The sequence below is a fragment of the Megascapheus bottae genome, chromosome 33 (assembly GCF_031878675.1).
Source record: "Megascapheus bottae isolate mThoBot1 chromosome 33, mThoBot2.hap1, whole genome shotgun sequence".
In the NCBI taxonomy this organism is placed as follows: Eukaryota; Metazoa; Chordata; class Mammalia; order Rodentia; family Geomyidae; genus Megascapheus; species Megascapheus bottae.
Window position 1 is genome coordinate 8,922,968 of NC_143541.1, and position 18,077 is coordinate 8,941,044.

Below are 18,077 nucleotides of genomic sequence, written 5' to 3' on the forward strand. Positions count from 1 at the left end.
GCACTGCTGCTCCACACGCACTGCTGTTCTAAAGACAGGCCTGTGAAATTAGTTAAAGACATACCTCATACCTTTTAAAAGGTGCCTATAATAAACAACGGAGGGAAATTCATTGGAGTAACTTGCTTACTTTGGGAGGTGGTTAATTTGTTTATTATGGCAGATTTTCCAAAGAAATGGCATAAAGCATAGAGGAGATATAGTTGGGAGGTTAAAAGAATGTTCTCCTTCATGCCTCAGACAGCATGCCAAACAACCTGAGCCATCAGCTTATTGCAGGCAAATCTTCGTGAATCATTTGTCATGGTTTGGAGCTTTGAAACTGACAGTTTGCTTGAGGGGCTTGATTTCCACAGGGGTTTTCTCTAGTGCTGTGCCACAGTGGAATCTGGCAAAAATGTAGATTTCTGGATTCCTAGGCAGTGGAGACAGGAGGAGGGTAGCTTTCTGTTCTCTCTCTCTCTCTCTCTCTCTCTCTCTCTCTCTCTCTCTCTCTCTCTCTCTCTCTCTCTCTCACACACACACACACACACACACACACACACACACACACACACACACGTTCCCCTCTGTATCAGAAGGGTCAGAATTGACCACAGGAGCCTCTGAAGCACTGCTGGCGATGCCCGGCAGTCTGAGGAGCAGCAGTGCACCCTCAACTGCTCACCAAGCGCCCCTTAACAAGCCAGTGCTTTACAGAGGAGGCTCAGGCACAGGTTTGACTAGAGCTTACAAAATGACAGGGACTATGGTTTGAGGTCCCAGCAAAGGGTAGAAAAACTCCACCAGCCATAGCTCTAATGATCACAGTTGCCCATCTGTTCCTAGGCACAGATTGTTTTTCCAGCTTTGGTCTCCTGCTGTGCTCCTCTGTGTCACTATCTCTGAGCTTGGCCGCTAGGAGAATGTGTGTGCGCTCCTCTTGTTGGGGAAAGAAGGGAAATAGCCTCACCACATTTATTCCTCTTCTTAATTTTATTTTCTCCTCTCCTCTCCCACTTCTACTTCAGATTTTCCCTGTACAGTTAGTTCCCTGCTTTGCAGAAGGAAGCCAAGCCTTTCACTATTTACTCCTCCCCTCCCTGGGTGATGTGGAGTCCAGATTCCTTCTGCATGCAGATAGGAGCTTTTGGGAAAATGGGAGGCTTTCTTACATGCTCTTGAACAGTTATTAAATGCTTCCAGAAGGAGGTGCAAAATCACACTTTCTTTCCCACCTCTTAAACATAGCATTTTGCCCGCTGTAATGAGAGAGGAGAGCCTCCACATCTCAGGAAGTGAGGCTGCTGAGGAAGGTAGCAGGGATTGTGGGGACTGCAGAAGGAAGGGAGAGACGGAATAACAGGCTTAGTTATATGAGTTTTGAAAAAGGCTCTCACTCTTTCTTGTAGATAATTTTATCCCTGTAATGGCTGGGAAGATGGGAAACACAGCATTCAACAGTCTTTTTATTAGCTGTTGCTTTTATACAATTTGGTTTTCATTTGTTGAATACTCTCAGACCTTTACATTTCCACCTTCCTTGCACATAGCTCCAAGATCTCTGAACCATCTGCCATTCCCCTTCCCTCTCTTTCCTTTTCCTTACAGCCTGCCCTTCTTCCTTTTCTGACTTTTGCCTCCGGGTTTCTCAAGTAAAGACTCATCAGACCCTGCCAGCCCTGCACACTCTCTCTTCACTGATGACACTCAACAGAGTCTGCCTGCCCCAGGCCTGTTAGTCTCGTTCTGGTCACTTGGTGTATCACTTGTGCTGTGTTCAGGAAAACAAGCCATTCCCGGTGATCAGTGGTGTTCCATAACCATGGGAAAAGTACCAAGTCCCCTTCAACATCAGGGAGATGCAGAGCCCAGCCACAAGAGGAGAATGGCCCGAGCAGAAGGATGGACCACCAGGTTCTGATAAGGATGTAACTTGGGACAAATTTGCAAGCATAGCTAGTAGCAGCTTATATTAACACAGCTTTTTTATGAACTGTTGTCTAGTGTGTGTTAAGAGTTGAGCATACAGATGTCCTGGGTCCCAGGAGAAGTGTGAGGGTAGGTTCCTAGAAATTCATGATAGTCCCAAATTACCAACAAGAGAATCGATAAATTACAGCAGGAGTGGGAAGGAGCCGCCTCCATGAAGGCGCTTGTGTGGAAGACTGCTCCACACAAACGATAGGCAGAAGAGGCCAGACAGGGATGAGTGCCTGCACCTTGTGTGATCTAGGATACAGCTTGAAAACAGCAGAACCCTCTGTGCTGGTTGAAAGCAGGGTAGATGGATGGGCACGGGAGAGTTTGTGATTGGAAGGAAGACATATAGGTTGGGGCAAAGTAGAAATTACCAATGTACTCACCCAGTTGAGGATTCACCTAGCTGTGCACTGGAGGCTGTGCTCTTTCCTCTCAGTTATGCTAGACTTCCTCAACAGTGGGGGTAAAAAAAGGGCAGATGGGTGGTCCAGTGACCTCTGCTGCCCTTTACTACCTCACACCCTCCTTGCTGTCCTGCTGGGTCTGACAAGGGCTTTTTCTCCAAAGCCCAGGGGGCTTAACATGTCCTGAATGATTGCCAGCTAGGCCATGCACATGTATTTTGTCTTTCCTCCTCATTGTAACTAATGGACAAGAAACAGAGAAAGGTTGTGCACCCTGCTCAAAGATGCCCTGGGGCATGTGACAGGCCTGCTGCAAGCCCACATCTGTGTGTGTCTTCTGGGATCTTCTCTCCTCCACTATCCCTCCTCTCCCAGCTGGCATGCTTCTGTATCTGTCACCACTACATAAGAGTTCCCAGAACACCGTACCTGTTGCTGTAGTGCAGGGGGCATGGGCATGGCATAGGACAGAGGCTGGGTGTGAAGCTGGCGTGCCCAGTGTGTGCTAGCATAATTGTTTCCATCCCCCCATTGTCCTCCCCTGGGGCCTGGCACCCTATAGCACTCACCATGCTGTTTTATACCTATCTGTTAACATTGTTGGCTGCCTCTTGTCTCACTTGAAGGTCTAAGCACAGCGTTAGTACCAGTCTGATTCAGAAGGGTGATTCATCACTCCCAAGGGATGAGGATACAGTGACTGGCATAGACTAGGTGCTCAGTAAATGTGTGTGTGTGTGTGTGTGTGTGTGTGTGTGTGTGTGTGTGTGTGTGTGTAGGAAGCAATGATGCAGTAAAAGAAGGAAGCTTTGCCAACAATGTTGTTTGGTAAAAGCAGTGTTGGAGAATCAACAGGATGCTTGCTGTAGCCAGAGGGATAGGACGAGGTGAAGCTGTGGCTTCTGGGTGGACAGCCAGCCACAGATAAGGTGCTGCATGCCAAGTTGTGGGGAGTAAGGCTGTACAAGAAGGCTAGCATGAGGTAGTGAACGGCCTGGCTGACAAGTGTCTCCTTCACCGAGCATGCATAATTTTGGGAGTTCTTTTTTTTTTTCTATTGATTTTCTTTCTTTTTTTTTTCGACTTTTATTTTTTTATTGTAATTAGTAAAAGGGTTACATGATATTTGCCAGATAGAAGGTGCATTAATTCACCTACATTGATACCCTTTCACATGTCTTGGTACCCATTTCCCTCCCCCCCCACACCCTCCACCCGTCTTGGTTTTCCCCCCTTCAATTTTGGGAGTTCTTAAAGGGCTGAAAGCTAGAGAGAAGTTTGAGCTTGGATACCCAGGAAAATAATGGTGCCATTAAGAGAAAAAAAAATGATGGAACCACTACACTATGGAAGGTGATGAGTTTAATTCTGGACATGTGGTTATGAGGCAGAGATGGCCAGCAAATGATTGAGACATGTCAGACAGAGAGCTCTGCTCCTGCGAGATGATAGTCATTAGGATTTTGTGAGCCTGTGTCGTGTCTGCCAAGCCGCTTCCTTTCGTAAGTTATCACTAATCCTGGCAGTAGCTCTGCAAGGTAGATTATGTTACACATGTTGTACAAATGAAAAAAACTCAAAAGCAGGCTGAGCAAGCTGCCAGAAGCCGTGCAGCTGATAGATGAAGTCAGGTCTGTAGAGAGGCTCCTGCCACCACATCAGCCACTCAGAGAGAGAAGGTTCGGCAGGAGCGTGTCCCAGGCGGAGTGCTGCTGGACAGGGCTCGCAAGGGTAAGTGCAGGCCTCCTTCACTGCTCTTGCCGCACCTGAAAGCTTTATGGAGAGCACGCGGCGGAAGCAGCGGAAGCAGCTGGGCTGGGGCGAGCAGAACACAGAAGAAGGCAGAAAAAATAGCCACCAGCCTTTCTTTTAAGAAGTTTCATCAAAGAGAGAATGTTAAGAGGGGATGCCGTGAGCATGTTCAGTAAGGAGGGGTCCAAGGGAAGCCCTGTTCTGATTGGGGGAGGGGATCTGAGCAAGAGCCACCTCTGCCTGGAGTGAATGGATGGTGCCTCCAGCTGCCGCAGCTGTGCAAATGCTGCCAGTTGCCCTGGTCTTTTTCAGGCCTAGGGCTGATGCCGGCCATTCAGAGTAGGCTTACCGTTGGAGAAGTGAGACAGAGTGGCGAGGACTCTCCGTGTAAGAGGTGTGCAGAGAGGAGTGGCCTGAGCAGGGGACGGAGCAGGGAGTGGTGACCGTGACCTGAGAGACCATGGAGGAGAGGGGGTCAGTTGTTTATTGCTGAGGTGACTTTGGAGCCCAAAAGACTGGGGAAGATTTTTGTTGCAGAAGTAATTTACTACGTTGGACTAAAGAAGGATGCTCAGCTAACAGTTTCCACTATTTCTCTTTTGCAAAATGGCACCACTGTAGAAGTGTTTTCAACATGCACTGCAAGTGCAAAATGAAATGGCATATTGCGTAGAGACATGCAATGGCTTTTTGTAGCAGAATAGGGTTCTTTATACCTGTCCTGGTGGATTGGTAAGAACATCAGAGACACGGAAAGATAGAGAAACTGAGAGCCAGTCGATCCTTTCACTTGGGAGCAAACAGTCCAAGGTGGTTATTTGGTTGGAGGATCACTTGGGACAGTGGTTTCAGTTGGCATTATGTCTCCACCACGGGTGGGTTGTGGGGATGGTGAAGTCACTTAGAGCCTGGGTCTTGGAGGTCTACTTCTTTGTAAGAATGACACTGTTTACTACATTTTCTGTTTATACGTGAAAGACAGAACATTGAACCCAGCCTGTAGTAGTGCATTGTGTCAGTGGTAGCTGCCCTTACTGTTGCCAGCCCACTCTTACAGTCTAACTGCTGCTGTTCTCGTCTGTAGAGGTCATCCCGATAGTTAATGACATAGCAGGGATGTAGTTTCTTGACTCTGACCATCTCCTTCACCTCCTCCTCCAGCTCTACCGCCACCCCCTCTGCCTTTCCCTACCTCACCCTGCCTTCCTCCTGATCACTACCTCCACCTCCTGTCCCTCTTCCTTCACCCTTCCTTCCTCTCTTTCTTTACCTCTTCCCCTTTGTCATCTGTACTTCAGTCACCATCTCCACCTCTTCCACCTCCATCTCTAACTCCTCCAACTCCATCTTCCCTTCCATCACCTCCAACAACTTCCAGCATCACCTTCACCTCCTGAGCTTCTGCCACGTCCACCACTCGCTGTACCGTCACCACCACCACTACTGCCCCTCCTGTCACCACTACCTCGCTGTTGTCACAGCCCCACCCTCGTACCATCCCTTCCATCCCCACCCCACCAATCTATCTGTCTGCCTCGGTCCACTCTGCCTTGCTTCCGGTGCTTTCACAAAGATGTTTCTCTACCTCACAGGCTTACCTCAGACTGTAGAAACCAGGTCATTGAGCTGACAGAACCTAAGTGAGAAGCTTCAACTTCTTGTTCATTTGGAAAGGTTGTGGCTTTCCTGGGCCTTGTAGCCAGGCTTCTCGGTGGTAGATGTCTTAGACTTGGACCTCTGAACTGGCTTCCCACCTGCCCTTCACTTGGTGTAGTGCCAAAATTATGTCTGTGATGGGGTTAGGAGGTTTGAAAAACCTTACTTGGAGGAGTTAAGACACAGCCTGTTATTTACAGCCATTAAGTCTCGCATTCTTCACCAGGTTTTAGAATCTTCTTTGTGAAATACAGCAGTTCTCATCTCCTCGTGTAGTTTTGAAAAGTAAGTGAATGAATACAACATTGCTAGCAAATTTTGTCTCTCTGTCTCCAAAACTCCTTTTTCTGATTGCTAGAAACAACTTACTGTGGATGCTCTGTGTGAAAATCACAGATCAAGAATTTTACCTGACTGCCTCCTTTGACCTTCACAATGGGCCTGAAGGCTAGATGGTAAAGGAAACAATTGATGTAGTTTGTGTGCTGATGTAAAAGTACCCAAGGGGTTCTGAGCAAGTTCCATGTGTACCAATTTGTTACAAGTTCAAAGGTGCTTATGGGGCAGGAACTCTTATTCATCCCCATTTTACAGATAGAGAAATAGATACAGAGATCAGCACAGGTGTCGTACGAGTGATTTGCCGTCCATAGGCTCTAACGACTAAATTAAGTGGGTCATTTATTTATCAGTTGACAGCACTAGGCCAGCTTCTCGGAGATTGTCTGGCTCATATTTAAAGTGATCTACAATGCAGTTTACCCTTAAGTAGACTAGTTTAGTACAATGAGCTTCCTCTCTTCCTTATCCCTCAGACTTAAGTGAGTCTGCCACGTTCCTTCCTCTCTCCTTTATGTCTTTTGTTCTTCACTTAATACTTGAAAGCAAACCCTAGTGACTTGTCTGCCCTTCAATCCACACATTTCACTATGCACCTCTCAAAATGTATGAATGTGTTCTTTTTTGTTTTGCTAGTCCTAGGGCTTGAACTCAGAGCCTTAGCACTGTCCTTGGGTTTTTCCTCAAGGCTAGAGCTCTACCTTGAGCCTCAGCATCACTTCCAGCATTTTTCTGTGTATGTGGTACCAAGAAATCGAACCTGGGTCTTTGTGCATGCTAGGTAAGCACTCTACCACTAGGCCAAACTCCTGGCCCGTATGGACGTGTTCTTACCTGACTCCGTGTCATTATCTTGCCTGGAGGATGGACATCCATTCAGACTCTTTTTTTTTTTTTGTCAGGACTATCTTCTGTGTTGGTGTTATTGTTTGTTTCCTTTTGGCACGAGTCAGGACCCAAGAGAGTCCCACGTTGCATTTGGTTTTAGGCATTAACTCATTCATCATCTAGATAGGACACACTTCTTCATGCCAATGGCTTTGAAAACTCCCTTAGCTTTTTACTCTCTTTTTTTCCTGTCAGCACATCGGACCTGATCCAGAGGAGTAAAGATAAATGCTACAGGGAAAGGGGAAATTTTCATGTAAGGCTAAAGGCTAATCTCACGGTTAAGTTGATGTTCTCGGCTGCTGATTTATGTCATTTCCTCCATTATTGTTGTATCTCCTCTTAAAGTGGTTTCTGCAGCATTCCTCCCAGCAGCTGCATTAATATGCAATGTTTCCTGCTCCAGGGTTACCATGTGTTGGTTTTTCCCACTACTGCATTAAGTCTCCTAAATAGGTACTCAGGGGTTGGAGAGCCAGAAGTGCATGTCCATCGTGTGTGCAGGTTACCACCTACCCTTGTCAGGGAAGACTCATTTTCATTAGCTACTCCAAGGGCTTTTCCTTTCTTTTCTCCTCTCACTTTGCTCTTCCAGGCCTTGATCAGCTTGATTTGACCAGGGCATTTAACAGCCTCACTACCCCTGTGTGCACTTCTGAGTGTTGCTTTCAGGGCCTAGGCTGGACTTGAGCTTGTGATCCTTCTGACCCTACCTTCTGAGTGCTTAAAGTCGTAGGCATGTACTACCACATTCAGCATGGCTGGTATTTTTTTTTTTTTTTTTTTGCCAGTCCTGGGCTTGAGCTCAGGGCCTGAGCACTGTCCTTGGACTTTCTCAAGGCTAGAGCTCTACCACTTGAGCCTCAGCACCACTTCTGGCTTTTTTCTATGTATGTGGTACCGGGGAATCGAACCCGGGTCTTCATGCATGCTAGGCAAGCACTTTAACCACTAGGCCAAACTCCCGGTCCCCTCCTCTTCCTTCTTTTGCCAGTCCTAGGGCTTGAACTCAGGGCCTGAGCACTGTCTTGAGGCTTTCCTCAAGCCTAGTATTCTACCACTTGAGCCACAGCACCATTCCTGGATTTTCTATGTATGTGGTACCAAGGAATTGAACCCAGGTCTTTGTGCATTCTAGGCAAGCACTCTACCACTAGGCCAAACTCCTAGCCCTTGGGGCCTTATGAAAATCTGTCTCCTCTACCCCATGCTAAACTAGACATTGTCTGGTCTTGGGCGTCTTCCCAGTTTCTCCGAGTTCTCCAGAATGCACACAGTGCGCCAGTATTTTTTGCGAGACTTCCTAGCTGAGGCATGCACATGTGGACTGGGACGTCTGAGTTCATTTGGCGCAGCTAGATGTTCTGCACAGGCTCTCCTACCTTGTGCTTCAGTTCCTTCATATGAGTGCTTGATCCACTTTGTTCAGTCTCAGATTGTTCTCTGGGACAGGAGACGGGAGTTTGGTAGTTCTTTCTCTCCGTCTCTATTAATGCAACAGCTTTCATCCCAATATCACCATATCTCTTCTTGTTCCTATTGCTCCTAATCCACTTTGAAGACGCTCCCTTCCACCACCCCATCTTTAACATTTCCAGAAGGTTCAGCTTGCCTGGGCGCAGCTCTCCTAATGCTTTGCCCTAAGACCTGGAACACCCTTCTGAGAAGGAAGCCCTTCTGTAGCCCCCGGACCCTTGGTCGGGGGTAGGGTCTCACCTCTGGGTCCCCTGTCCCACCACCCCATCAGGCTTCTCATCCCCTTCATAATCCAGCCAAGCCTCTTGATCTTGTTTTAGAGCTCAGTGTTTCCTAGATCTTGCATTGTGACATTGGCCTGTCTTTTGCCTCAGCTCAGTTCTTCAGGTAAGGAAATGTCCTTTGTGTCACAGCATCAGAATCCCGAGCAAAAAAAAAGGGGGGGGGAAGGGAGAGGGAAAAGTGTCCCACAGAGAAGTACCCACTTACCACAGGTGCTAGGGAGATGGACTCCTTGTGTCCTGTCTACCCACTGGGGTGCCACTGCAGCCTTTGCCAGGGAAAAGGGCTCCCTGACCCCTCCCTCTCCCCTGTGACTAGACATCTGAGGACCATCCAGGAGCACGTCAAGAGCTGGGTGTGGAACCTTCTGCTGGCTGCATTGTCATCCTTAGGGGCTCTCCATAGGGGAACCTTCCTTGGGATATTTGGAATACTAGCAATGAAGGGAGAGGGCATGAGAGGTGGGTCCAAGTTTTATAGATGATGCTTTATTAAAAGCCTCAAACATGTCTGGAGAGAATTGTTGATATCATCCTACTCTATGCTGTTTTAAATAAACCCAGTCAGTTTAGAGGTGTTCCAGTGTTCTTAGAATCTCAGGAGCCTAGGCTTTAGACTCAAGCTCAGAGAGGTTACATTGTTTACCAGACTTGCCCAGTGTATGAACAGGCCTCTTGAAAACAATTTACCATATTTTGTTTTTATTGGAGGTGACTAGAAATAGTCTATGGTGTCATAGATTCTCCTTGAGGGATGTTGCTGTGGGAACCCGAAGGCGGCTGTGCTTCTCTGCTCTTCTCTGGAGGAATATAGGTCATGTCATTGTCCTGTAGTAAATGGTCAGAGTTGGCAAGCACTTTTGATATTCTAATGGCATCTAATGAGAACACCAGCTTTTGGCAAACTAAGAATACATTGTAGGATCTGCTCATTTGCTGCTGGTGGTTGGATATTAGCCAGTGGCTTTGCCTAGCCTAGGATAAAGGCTAATATTTGTTGCATACTTACAGTGTGCCAGACACTGTGCTAAGCATTTTATAAGTATCAGCTCGTTCCGGCACTGTTGGTTGTGTGAATCCGTGAGCAAATGAGCTCTCTGCGGAAGCCTGCCTCTCATCCAGCTCTTCTCCACTCTGGATCCAGAAGTGGCTGGTGCTGTGTGTGAGGGCAGGAGGGCTTGGAAAGAGGCCTGAAAAGTTCATTTGAGACAAAGGCAGCAGTGAGGTATTTGAGAAAGAGTTAGTGTGAAGGTTGTTTGAGTAGAGTGAGAAGAAACAACTCCATTGCCAAAATCTTGTGTTTTCCTGTACATGAGAATTGGGTGTGAGATACCAGCGCAGCTTGCCAAAATGGTGACAGTGTTGTACTGTCATCTTTGGTATTTGTATTATGTGACATTTTAAAAAGTGTGGTGAGGTATAATTGTTAACATTTTATGTTTTTAAGCAAATGTTCCACAAGCGCGTGATCTTAAAACATAGGCAACACTGTTAAATGCAGTATTACACCCAGTGACCACTGTTCCCCTGGGGACTGGAACGCATGACCCTGGAGAGTGGGGTTCACCTCACAGAAACCCACTTTACAGCAGACTCAGTGAGGAGACATGTTCCATTAAGACACGCAGCTCCTTTTTCCCTCGAGACTGGCTCTGAAATATGTAAATGACTGAATGAAGAATACGAATTATGAGGCAAGTCAGAAAAAAAAATCCGCATCCGTAGCATTTGAGGAGGGAAAGCAGTCAGAGTGAGTCAGCAGATTGAGGAGTGTGAGCCTGGAGGGAAGGGCTTCAATGGACTCAGGGATGCATCCAGAGGGGTTTCTGCAGGAGAACCGCCTGGATTGTAAAGAGCGGAGGTCATTATTGCTCAGTGAAAGACCACCTGCTGGCTGAGAGGCTGAGGCTAAAACATGCCTCGACTAAAGTGTGTGGAAGGGCGGGGCGAGGGGGAAGCAGATGGAGCTGCTTATTTTTCAAAAAGAAAGGCAAGAAACTCATAGAAATCTTAGGCTACAGCGACGAATGGGGATGAAACAAGAAGGCTGAGAGGGGCTGGCACTTCTGTGAGTAGGTTTTATGTAGATAGTTTGACTTTTGAGCCAAGCTTTTGTTTTTGTTTATTCAAAGATAAAAGCCAGCTGGGTGCTAGTGGCTCAAGCCTGTAATCTTAGCTATTCAGAAGGCTGAGATCTGAAGACCAAGGTTCAAAACAAGCCCAGGCAAGAAATCCTGTGGGACTCTTACCTTCAGTTAATCACCAAAAAGCTGAAAGAGGAGGTTTGGCTTGAGCACTAGTATGCTGGCCTTGCACAAAATAAAAGCCCTGAGCTCAAACCCTAGGATAAGCACTAAATTAACTCATAATTAAAAGCCAGTTGTGCCTGTAATTCTGGCTACTCAGGAGTCTGAGACCTAGAGGATTGCAGTTCTAGGCCAGCCCAAGTAGAACAGTTCACAAAATTCCATCTCCAGTTAAACAGCAAAATTCTAAACTGGAGGTGTGACTCAAGTGGTAGAGTGCCAGTCATGAGCTGAGCAAGAGCATGGGGCCCTGATTTCAAGCATGCATGTATGCATACATGCACATCTACCCATCCACACGTACACACACACACACACACACACACACACCACCACCACCACCACCACCACCAACAACAACAACAACAACAACAACTAAATCAGAGAGAGAGGAGAATCTCAAGTTCAAGGCCAACCTAGGCTATATAGCAAGTCTGTCTAAAAAAAAAGTCTAAATCAATATGAACAGGAATAAATGACTCTGCTCTATCAATGGAGTCTTAATATATCAGTAGAAGGAAAAAATGTTAAGGTAGATGGACTTTGGTCTGAACAAGATGTCTAGGTTTCTCCATGCTCTATGAACCCTGAAAACACTTGAGAGGCAATTGAAAGGTAACTCTGAAGGGAGAAAAGGACTGGGCAGCCTGACTGAAGACCCGAGGGCTGCAGGAACTACCTCCAGCACAGATGTCTCTTTACCCCAGCCCACACTGCTGGCCCACAGCATTGAAAGACAGTTCCACCAGAGGTAGGCAGGTCCAGTGGCACCAGCGTGAAGGATCAAGCTCGAGCCCCACTGACAACAAGAAGCCAGGGAATACACTCCATTTTACAGGTTGTGTTCCTCTCCTTCACCTAGAAATCGCAGGACACCACACAGTTCTTTCTCTAATTGGAGGTAGCAGTGACCTCCTACTAACCAACATGGGACCTCCTGCCCAGGAAGACTGCCCATGCTCGGCCAGGAAGAACTCCCATCTCCCACTGCAGCCCCTGCAGCTGGGCAGGGGCTATCCTTTGTCCCGGTAGATGAGGAATCATGGCTACCACACAGGTAGAACCAGATGGCCTCACATGAGCCAGACAGACCAAAAGAGCATAAAAGATCTGATTCAGGAAGCCAGGAAAACCTATGTAAGATAAACCTCAACAAATTCACACATAGATACAATTAAACTCCTAAGCGCTGAAGACAAAGAAGTAACTTTAACCAGAGGGAAACAATGTATTATTTGTAATGATAACATCAGTTCAAATTCCAGTAAATTTTTCATTAAAACCATAGAGACTGGAGGAAGTAGCACATAGTTCTTGTGCTGAAAATAAAATGTCAACTACGGGTTTATATCCAACAAAACCATTGTTCATAAATAAGGAAACAATAAAGATGTTCTCAAATAACAGTGCCAAGAGAATCAGTGGCTATCTGACATGCTAATTATAAATGTGAAATTCAGTTCTTCAAAAAGAAATAATAAAGTCAAGAGATCTTGATTGGAACATTGGTAAGCAAAGATAGAAAAAAGCAAAAATGTAGCCAGGTGTGGTGGCTCATGCCTGTAATCCTAGCTACTCAGGAGGCTGAGATCTGAGGATAGAGGTTCAAAGCCAGCCCAGGCACTAAAGTCCATGAGACTGTTATCTCCAGTTAACTTCCAGAAAACCAGAAGTGGGGCTGTGGCTCAAGAGATAGGGCAGTAGCCTTGAGCTGAAGAGCTCAGGGACAGCACCCAGGCCCAGAGTTCAAGTCCCACGACTGACAAGTGTAGTAGATTATCTTCCTTCTCTTGAGATGATGGTGGTGGTGATGATGATGATGATGGAGGATGGAGGATGGAGGGAGAGAAAGAAGAGGAGGAGGAAAAGGAGAAACAAAGAACAGGACAGCATCTGATGTAGACTTGAATGTTTGAATGTGTGCAGAAAAAAAAATATTCCAGGAAAAGTTACTGAGGAGTGTTGAAGGTAAAAAGTCTCTTAAGAAGGATAGGGTAGGGTAAGGTTTCCTTGTTTCACTCTGAGGAGGTAGAGCGTGACACTAGTGGACTGTGGTAAGCAACATATATAGGCTATAATGCCCAGTGTAGCCAGCTAAGAATTGTATGAAGTGCTGTGCTAAAGGGGAGCAGCATGCTGTCCTAAGGTATGTTTCACAACCACATGGAGGCAAGAGAAAGAGTCAAGAATGAGAAAGAGGGAACAAACCAACAGCATGGTAAAATGAGAGATGTGAATGCTGATATCAGTAATTACCTTAAAGGTGTAGTCTAAATATGCCACCTAAAGGCTATGATTGCTAGGGTGAATTTTAAACACATACACTAATAAAAAATTATGATTCAGTTATATGTTGTGTCGGTTCAAAAACAATGACATAAGTAGGTAGAAAGTACATTTAAAAAATAGTCACGCCATGCAAACAATCTAAAAAGTATATTTTTCTTTTTAAAACAATTGGTATGCTATGAAAACAATATAAAAGTATAGAAATGGCTTTGTGTATATTAATAAAAGTATTTCAAAGCAAATTATTGGGAATGAAGAGGGTATTACATAATTATTAAATGTATCAGCCTACCAGAATTGATGTTAAATTTCTTTGCATCAAACAACAGTCACAGAGTAGAACTGACACAGTTTACAGTATTATAGTTGAATAGTTGAAGTCTACTACATCTTCCTCTTAGGAACTGCCAGAACATAAGAAACAGCAAGGATCTAAAAGACCTAAACAGCACAACTAACGGTATCGAATTTACAAATATGTATATATAGAGAGATAGAAATAGAGATATAGGTATATAGAGAGACTGTTGAACTAGAGCAGAGTACATATTTTAAGCACTTGTAGATATTTAATAAAATGGATTAATCCCAAGCTATTAAATAAATCTTACTTAATGAGTACAGAAGAACAGAAATCAACATTATCAAACTGTATAGAATCCAGCTTAAGTAGTGCTAATGTTTTACACAATCTCTTCCAGAAACTGGGAGAGGAAGGCATACTTCCCAGTTCACTCAGTGTTACCATAATATCAAAACCAGACAAAGATGAAGAAACCTACAGACCAGTATCTAACATGAAACTCTTAATAAGACGTTTACAAACCAAATCTAGCAATGTGTAAAAAGAACTATATACCATATGCATAGAAAGTGGGGTTTATTTCAGGTTTAAAAGCTGGTCTGCACTTGGAAATCAGTGTAATCTCTACCTTGTTAACCAACTAAAGAAAAAATATATGTAATCATTTAATAAGTAGAGAAAAAGCACTTGATGAAAGTCAAAATTTACCAATGGATTTCAAAAAATCCAACTAATCAAATTAGGAAGAAAACTACCTCTACTTGATAAAGATCATGTACAAAAATGACTACAGCGAACATAATACTTTCATTGTGAAATACCAAATACTATTGATTGAGATGAAGAACAAGACAAGGGTATTTGTGCTTAACACAATGTTAGAAGTTCTAGCTACTGCAATAACGTAAGAAAAAAGAAATTTAATGCATGTGAATGGAAAGGGAGAAACAAATTGACTATGATATCGTCTATGTGGAAAATCTTTAAGAAATCCACTAAACAAAACAAAACAAATACTACTGTAGAACCAGTAAAGGAGTTTATCATACTAACAATGAAAACAGCAAACGCATGACCCATAAAGGGAAAGACTATGCTGGACGTCAGTGGCTCACCCCTATAATCCTAACTGTTGAGGAAGCTGAAGAGAATAGAGGTTCAGAGCAATCTAGGTAGAAATATCTGTGAGACTCTTATCTCCAATTAACCAGCAAAAAGCCGGAAATGGAGCTGTGACTCAAGTGGTAGAGAGCTAGCCTTGAGTAAGAGAGCTCAGGGACAATGTCTAAGGGCTGGAGCTCAAGCTCCAGAACCAGCACAAAACAAAAAGAAAAAGACAAAAAGGAAGAGGGAGAGAAAAGAAAAGAAAGAGGGGAGGGAGGGAGGGAGAGAGGAAGGGAAGGAGGAAAGAAGTAAGGAAGCTCACTGGAATTGAGAACTTCCATTCTGAACTTCCTTTTGAAGTATATGAAAAAAGAATCTACAGATTGGAAGAAAATATTTGCATACCACATATCAAAATAGTATGTAGGCTATATAAAAAATTCTCAAAGCTTGGTAGCTAAAAAAAAAACTAAAAGAAACCAGGCCAATTTTGAAAAATTAACCAGTGATATTTACAGTGGCAAATAAGCCCATGGACGTTCTTCATTGTTAGCCATTAAAGAAACTGTTCACTAAACCCACAGTAAGTTACTACTACATAACTTAAAAAGAATGACAATGACAGATGTTGACAAGGATGTGGGGAAGCTGGGCCACTCATATATTGCTGATTGGAATGTGAGCTAGTACACTGGGAAAGTTTGGCAGCGTTTTGTATACCTAAATAATGCAGTTTCCACATGACCCAGCAGTTGTGCTCTTAGGCATTTATCCCGGAGGAATGGAAACTTGAATTGACAGAAAATGACCATTCCTATCAGCTTAGTCATAACTGTCTACAGCGAAGTGTTTGTCATCCAGGAATCCTTTGATGTGTTACATCCATAGTGGTGTGAAGTATTGTCCTGCCACAGAAGGGATAGACCAGCCAGCTGTGGTGAGCTCCAAAGGACTGGCACATGAAATGTCCATTCTAGACCAGTAAGTACTGTGTAGTTCCAGGTTGGAAAAGTGGATACACTGTGCCACCACAAGCTCATGTCCAGAGGACCAAGCTATGATAGATTGAAACTCTATAAACTGGGAATCAAAATAAGCCTTTTCCTAAGTTGATTGTCCCAGGTATTTTGTTACAGTAATATAAGGATAACATACCTGTTTAGTTGCTGTCATAAATTCAAACAAATTATTGATTGATCTAGAAATTGTATGAAATACTCTTAGGAAATAGAATTCTCGCATGACCTTGCAGCATTATTTCTATTATTATTATTATTATTATTATTATTATTATTATTATTGCCAGTCCTGGGCTTGGGCTTAGGGCCTGACCACTGTCCTTGGGTTTTCTCAAGGCTAGAGCTCTATCACTTGAGCCACAGTACCAGTGCTGGCTTTTTTCTATGTATGTGGTACCAAGTAATCAAACCTGGATCTTTATGCATGCTAGGCAAGCACTCTACCCCTAGGCCAAACTCTGGCCCCATTATTTTATTTTATTATTTTTGGTGGGTCATGGGGCTTGAACTTGGCCTGGGTGCTGTCCCTGAGTTCTTCAGCTCAAGGCTACTGCCCTACCCTTGAGCCAAGCCCCACTTCCCATTTTCTGGAGGTTAATTGGCGATAAGAGTCTCAGGTCTTTTTGTTCCCCGGGCTGGCTTTGAACCTTGATCCTCAGATCTCAGTCTCCTGAGTAGCTAGGATTACAGGCATGAGCCACCGCACCCGGCTCTCTCTAATTATTAATTAATTATAGAAGGCAAATGTGGTTGTAATTCATTTACCTCCAACATGATGGGGAATCACATCCATGCTTCATTATAGTTGTAAATGCTGTGAGTCACGAGTCCAGGCAGGATATGGCAGAAACAGCAGCTGGTCTCTGCTTCTCAGAGTCTTGGGAAGACTGGATGGCTAGGGGCTAGAAACACTTAGGTCTCAGTTGAGACCTTAGCTAGGTTACTGAGCAGAGTACCTCTGTGTAGATTAGACTTACTCCTAGCATGCTAGGTTCCAAGAACCTTTTCTGAGAAAGAGCCAAGTACCAGCACCAGGTAGCTGGTACTCAGAAGTCGAAGTTATCTGTTGAAATCACAACGTTCTACCCCAGGTCACAGGAAAGAGATGGGCCTTACCACAGGGTAAAAGAACGCCATGTTACATTAGAACTGAGCGTGCTGGTTGGGAAATGGTGCTGCAGATCTTTGTAACAGAGAAGTCCAGGGGTCATCACCAGTAGAGGATTCTGCCTCCACTGCGTCGCTTTTTTTTTCTACCAAGAATTTTTAACCTGAATCTAATCATTGTTCAAATCACTAAATGTTCTTCAAAACTGGCTTAACCTTTTTCAAAAACACCAGTGTCATGAAAGGATGAGGAGGAAACTGTTCCGATTAAGACTGAAGGAAGCAATGTGTCATCTGAATACAGTGTATGGTCTTTGCCTGGATTCCAGCGTTGGGGACCAAAGGTAAAAACAGACCGTGTATTACGAAAGTGTGGCATTGGTGTGAACTGTACTGTGTGACTGTGCTTTTGTAGCAGTATTTATAGTTTCCTGGTTCTCAAAGAGACTGAGCGGTAGTGCTTGAACCCCAGTGCCCTGGTGACTACAGCTAGCTGTCAGCTAGCTTCTGTGGGTCAGGGTGGGGAGGGTGGGCTGGTGTCTGGGAGTGCAGGGACAGGGAGCTACCTAAGAGTCAGTTGAAGTCATGAGTATTTATAATACTCACTAGGCCGGGAGTTTGGTCTAGTGGTAGAGTGCTTGCCTAGCATGCATGAAGACCCGGCTCAATCCCTCAGTACCACATATATAGAAAAGCCGGAAGTGGTGTTGTGGCTAGTGTAAAGCTCTAGCTTTGAGGAATGCCCAAGGACAGTGCTCAGGTCCTGAGTTCAAGCCCCAGTACTGGCAGAACAAAAAAATAAACCAAAAAAACAACATGGGGATGGGGTACACCTGTGTACAAACTCCTCTCCTATATATGATTTCTAGGAGGGTGGAGGGATGAGAAGGAAGGAAAAAGAATGTAGCTGAGCTGTCACCTGTATTCTGTAGTCAGGGAGATTCTGTCCATAAGTGACACAGTGCTAGGTGTGGCTGCATGTGGGTCAGAGAGGCCAGCAGTGCCCCTTCCTGTGAAAGAGATTCTCAAGAGAAAGGAAGTAGCCAAGGCACACAACTCGTATGCGTTGTAGAGACAACTGGAAGTGGGAGCTGGGGCAGGAGATAGGGATGCACCATGGGAAACGCCCTCACACAGTGCAGCCGTGTGTGGAGCTGGCCCAGAAAGGGGGGAATGTATGGCAGCGGCCC

General features: G+C 44.9%; 1 protein-coding gene across 1 annotated transcript in view; it reads left to right on the top strand.

Moving 5' to 3' along the window:
• Chchd6 (coiled-coil-helix-coiled-coil-helix domain containing 6) overlaps positions 1-18,077 on the top strand; it is a 185,405-nt gene that overhangs the window by 103,865 nt on the left and 63,463 nt on the right. The gene's annotated exons all lie outside the window — the stretch shown is intronic.